Source organism: Lampetra planeri, chromosome 51 (genome assembly GCF_965212315.1).
Source record: "Lampetra planeri chromosome 51, kcLamPlan1.2.h2, whole genome shotgun sequence".
Classification (NCBI taxonomy): Eukaryota; Metazoa; Chordata; class Hyperoartia; order Petromyzontiformes; family Petromyzontidae; genus Lampetra; species Lampetra planeri.
The window spans coordinates 3924776-3930775 of NC_136157.1; positions in this window are offsets into that span (position 1 = coordinate 3924776).

Consider the following 6000-nt stretch of genomic DNA (forward strand, 5'->3'; position numbering starts at 1 on the left):
GAGCTGAGTGATGTATAGTGTGTAGCCAGCGAGAGAGAACGGTCTGCACGAGCCGAGTATGCATACGGTGTAGCCAGCGAGAGAGAAAGGTCTACACGAGCCGGGTATGCATACGGTGTAGCCAGCGAGAGAGATGCAAAGTCTACACGAGGCGAGTGGAGAGTGTAGCGGAGGCGCAGAGTCTACACGAGGCGAGAGAGGAGTGTAGCCGAGGCGCGGAGTCTACACGAGGCACAGAGAGCCGGCAGCACAGAATCCAGAGTCAAGAGAAGCGCATTGTGAAGAAGAGAGGCCACGCGTTGTATTGTTACAAGTCAAGATTTAATAAAAGAAGTGTGTTCCCGTCAAGGAGTTTCCTGCCGTCATTTTCCAATACTTCATCTGGTGTCAGAAGTGGGATGGGCTTCCAAGTATGGAGACGAGGAAGACCCGTAGGACCCACGGGATTGACCGCGAGGAAGACCTGGACGACTCGGAGCCGCTGGTGGCGGGGGGTGAGGAAGAGGACTTGCCCACGCTGCAGGGTCCGTCGACGGCGCCGGCCGAGCGACCGGGGACAGACGCCGGGCTTCGTGAGGCGCACTCCCGACTGGCGGAGCTGCTGCTCGCCGCCGCGTCCATCTTGGCGGAGATCAGCTCGTCGGGAGGAGCGGGGACGGTGGGGGACATTTTACAAGGTCGCCCCGCAGATTCCCGCCAAAACGAATGGGGGATTCCCGCCATTGCGCCTGGGCCTACTTTTGGCGGGAACGGCGAGCGCCACGTGGTGGTGGGTTCCCAAGCGCGCGCATCGACGTCATCAGCGCGCGAGGGGGTCCGCCATCTTACGTCTGCGGCTGGAGCCGCCATCTTAGACACCGACGGACAGGCGGAGAGGAACCACGAGGCGGATGACTTCATTTTTCAGCAGCGCCTGCCCACGTTGTCAGCCTTCAAGGCGGAAGGCGGAGACTGGGGCCAATTTCAGCGAAGGTTTTTGGCGCATCAAGAGATGTCAGCGTGGTCCGATGCTACGGCGCTGCGGGCATTGCCCGCCATGCTGGACGACGATGCGCTCGCGGCCTTCAGGGCTGCACGGAAGTCGGACCGCTCCACGCTGAAGGATGCGCTGGGTTTGTTGGCCAGGGTCTACGGGCCTCCCTCTACATGCCGCCATCAGTTCTACGCAAGACGGAAAGCGGCCACGGAGACCGCGCTGGCCTATCGCACGGCGTTGCTGGCTCTTGCTGATGCTGCGTTCCCTCGGATGGACGAGGAGGGCCAAGACGCGATGGTTTTGGAGCAGCTGCTCAAGTTGGCGCAGGACCTGGGGGTCCCTATCAACACAGCTGACGAGATTGATATTTCTTCTTTGAGAGTCGCCACGAGTATTCAAGCGCACGAGGCCCTACAACGGAAGCAAGGCGTTGGGTGCAACGCTGCTGTCGTCGCAGCCCCGGGTTTGGTGGTCGCCGAACCCCAAGTCGTCAGCCCACGAGAGGAGGCGTTCGCCACGGGACGACCAGGGAACTGGAGGCCGGGGGCCCGGTCGCCTCTGCGATCGGGCCGAAAGTCGGAGCAACCAAGATCTACTCCGACCCTCGTCACGTGCTATAACTGCGGCCTCCGGGGCCACGTGGCGTCCGGGTGCCGCGCTCCGCGGCAGCGCGCCATGGGAGCTCGGCTGGACGACGACCGAGAGCCCAAGTCATCTCTACAATCCCCGGCAAGTCGCGGCACCTCACACGCTCGGCCTGTTTATTCGGCACACATGGGACGCCGCGTTGCGGCGGAGGAGGGCCGGTTAAGATTCGGGGATTCGGTTCGGCGAGGGGGGTTCGGCCGGGACCAGGGAGACATTGAATGGGCGGAATTGGGGCATAGAATTGTGGCTGCTTCGGCGGGTTCGTCCGTTGTTACGGGATCTATTGATGGGGTTGAGATTAGGGTGTTAGTGGACACGGGGGCATCGGCAACTATTATATCGGACCTCATTTATAATATTCTTCCAGTCCAATGTCGTCCGCTGCTTCCAGTGGATGTGCCATTTTACGCCGCTAATGGGGGATCGTTGGGCATTATCGGTCAGGTTAGGGCGTCCATTTGCATTGGAGATATCAAATTGTCGGGGCCCGTTTTCGTTTCGTCTTCTTTGGCAGTTCCGTGTCTTTTGGGCACTGACTTTTTGGCTAAAATGCCCATTAAAATTCTTATCGATCAACGATGCATTGAACTGCCATCGGGTCGCCGGATTTCATTTTTGACGGGCCCTACTGACATTCGGACGGCGTGCGCTACGATACAAGCGGTGGCGACGCAGACAGTGCAAGTGCCCCCGGGTTCACAGATGTTGATTCCCCTCCGGTTGCGGAAACCATGGGTGAGGGAGGCTTCGGGACAGAGTATGCTTTTGGGTCCTTCTAACAAGGCTGTCGGGGGTCTTGATTTATCGGTGGCTCACACTTTGGTGCGGGCTGACAGGGATCCGTTTGTGATGGTTTTGAACGCGGGGTCGCGACCAGCTGTCATTCCGCAGGGCACCGTGCTGGCTCACGCGGCGCAGGTCCCTGGGGATGATGGGTTGGTTGCGCAGGTGGGCTCGAGCCCCGCGCGGAACGTTGAGCCAAGGGAAGACCTTGAGTGGGTCCATTCGTTATGTGCCGCCTCGGACGATTTGTCGGCGGCGCAGTTGGGTGCGCTGCGCGAGTTGCTCATTGAATTCTCTGATGTATTCAGTAAACATAAGTATGACATTGGGTGCACGGATTTGTTGCACCATCACATTGAAACGGGCGATGCGGCGCCGGTCAGGCTAAATCCCTTCCGACTGAGTCCCGTGGAGAAGGAACATGTTCAGTCGGCTGTTAACGACATGCTAGAAGCCGATATTATTTCGCCCTCCTCTAGCCCGTGGGGAGCGCCTATTGTGCTGGTTAAGAAGCAGGACGGGTCCCTGCGATTCTGCGTTGATTTCCGTCGCCTGAATAAGATCTCTGTGGCTGACGCGTATCCGCTCCCCAGGATGGATGAGTCCCTCGATGCATTGTCTGGTGCGCGATATTTTTCGACTCTTGATTTGTTATCGGGGTTTTGGCAGTTGCCGCTCGACGAAGAGTCGAAACCTAAGACAGCATTTCGGACTCCAGGGGGGCTGTTCCAGTTTAACCGGTTACCCATGGGACTTCACTCCTCTCCAGCGACGTTTCAGCGACTTATGGAGCTGGTTTTGTCGGGCTTGCAGTGGGATACATGCTTGATTTATATGGACGATGTCATTGTTTTCAGTAAAACCTTTGAGGAACACCTCCGGCGATTGAGAGGGGTGTTCTTGCGAATGCGATCGGCTAAGTTGAAATTTAAACCGGCCAAATGTCACCTCCTTCGTAGGTCCGTTAGATACTTGGGTCACATTGTCGATTCTTCGGGGATCTCCACCGATCCCGCGAAGACGGATTGTGTCGGTTCGTGGCCGACACCTACGTCCGTTTCCGACGTGCGTAGTTTCATCGGGTTTGCTTCTTATTATCGGCGGTTCGTTGAGCACTTCGCCACGATTGCAAAACCCTTGCACGCTCTAACGGCGAAGGGAGTGAAGTTCAAATGGGGACCGGAGGAGGAGGCCGCGTTTCGCTCCCTCCGGGACGCCTTGGTGGGTGCCCCACCCTTGTGTTATCCCGATTTTGCCAGTCCCTTTTTGCTGGACACGGATGCTAGCAACACGGGCATTGGGGGGGTGCTATCCCAAGTCGTTGGGGGTGTCGAAAGAGTTGTCGCCTACGGTAGTAGGGTGTTGTCCCCGGCGGAGCAGCGCTACTGTGTCACCCGTCGCGAGCTGCTTGCCATTGTTTTTTTTGTGCAGCAGTTTAGGCCATATCTTTATGGTCGTCACTTTACAGTCCGAACGGACCACGCGGCGCTACAGTATTCATTGAGGGTCGCCCAGCCCTCGGGCCAGTTGTCGCGTTGGTTGGAAGTCCTCCAGGACTATCAGTTTACGACTACGTACCGTAAGGGGTTGCGACACACGAATGCCGATTGCTTGTCGCGGTTGTTGCCTTGTGATGAATGCGCGTGTTTGTCGGGATCGGCGCGCTGTAAACCGACGCTTGCGGGGGAGATGGGGGCACTGGCTGCGACAGCGGGCGCACCGATCGGGGATGATTCCACTGCCTCTCAGGGTCGGGACTCGCTGCTCTCGCTGTCGCTCAGCGAATGGGGCCGCCTCCAGATGGCGGACAGCTCGCTGCTAGCATTGCGCCGCAAGGTTGGGGGTCCCGAGGGGGACCAGGAGCGTACCGGCTCCTATGTACTTGAGCGGGGCGTGTTATTGAAATGGGACAGTTTGTCCCGGCGGAACGCACTCGTGGTGCCTTCCGCTGTGAGGGGGAGGGTTGTCTTGGCGGCACACGAACGCCTCTTGCACTTGGGAGTTAACAAGACGCTTGCCCTGCTTCAGCGTGACTATTACTGGCCGGGAATGGGAAGTGATGTGGTGCATATTCTGAAGGGGTGCGTTGAGTGCGCCAGGCGTAAACCACCGGCCGTGGCAGCTAATCCACCGCTGCAATCTATTCAGGTCTCGCGTACCAACGAGCTCGTTGCACTCGATATTTTGGGGCCCTTCCCAGTCACGCCGAGAGGGAATAAATATTTGTTAGTGGGGGTCGAATACTTTACCCGATGGCCTATGGCGTGGCCTCTCGCTAACCAGTCGGCAGCGGCTGTGACGGATGCCTTCGTCCAGGGCTATGTCCTGGACAAGGGGGCTCCCGAACGCCTGCTGACCGACCAAGGTAAAAATTTTTCGAGTAAATTGTTGCAAGAGGTGTGCGATCTGTTGGGTACCAAGAAGGTGCGTACCTCCCCGTACCACCCGCAGACTGACGGGATGGTGGAGAGACTCCACAAAACCTTGACTTCCATGCTGTGCCAGCAGGTGTGCGAGGCACATGTAGATTGGGACCTGCAGGTCCCGGGAGTCCTTGCTGCGTATAGAATGGCCCCCCATGCAGCTACGGGGTTTTCCCCATTCTATTTGATGTACGGTCGGGAAGCTGACCCGCCAATAGAAACGCAACTTGGCCTGTCCGCTCCACGAACTAATTCTAATTTGGCAGAACATATTAAGTTTAATATTCACAAGCTGACAGAGGCGAGGGAGGCCGCGCGGCTTAATTCGCGGGCTCGCCAAATTGCTAATGAACGGTTGCGGGCACGGAAGGTGTCCATGCACGAATGGAAACCAGGTGACAGGGCCTGGCTGCATTGCCCTCAGGCACCCTTGGCTACGTCGCCTAAATTGTTGAGACCGTGGAGGGGACCCGTGGAGGTCGTGCGCGTTGCACGGCCCCAGTGCGTTCAGATAAAGTGGGGAAAGCGCCGGTGGTACGTTCACCCCTCCCGACTGAAACCGTTCTCGCCTCCATATGGCCTCCCCTTGTGTCGTGATGGCCGGGCGTGTGACGTGACCGGCGACCCAGAGGGGGAAATGTCTCTGCCTGATCCACACGTATTTTCGCCTGATCTGCTCCCAGGTGTCTCGGAACTGACAGCTGCCGATCACCGGCGGCCGGATCTCCGCGGCGGGGCCGGCCCTTTCAGGCCCGTTCCGCGCCGTCTGGAGCAGCCGGAACCGCCGGACGGTCGTCAGTGTCCCGCCCCATACGATGGACCAGCCAGACGGACTCGCGCCAGGTCGTGCTACTTTGCATGACCTGCCTCGTGAGGAGTCGGGGCAGTTGGAGCGCCTCGTCACTGCGTGTAGTCGCAGGGACGTGGGGCGCGTTCGTTTCGAAATTGCTCGTATCGTGTTATTGTTGACTTTCGGGTTCATTGTCAATCTGTACATAGTTATTCTTGTTGTTGTTGTTGTTGTTGTGTTATGTTACGGGGCACACTCGGGGGGTTACGGGGTTTTTTTTGTTGGTTGTCGTTTTATCGTCGCGGTTGGTTGTTGTTAGCAGCCGGGCCGGCTGCGAGCTATGTGGGAGGGGGTGATGTAGTGGTGATACGCGCTGGGTG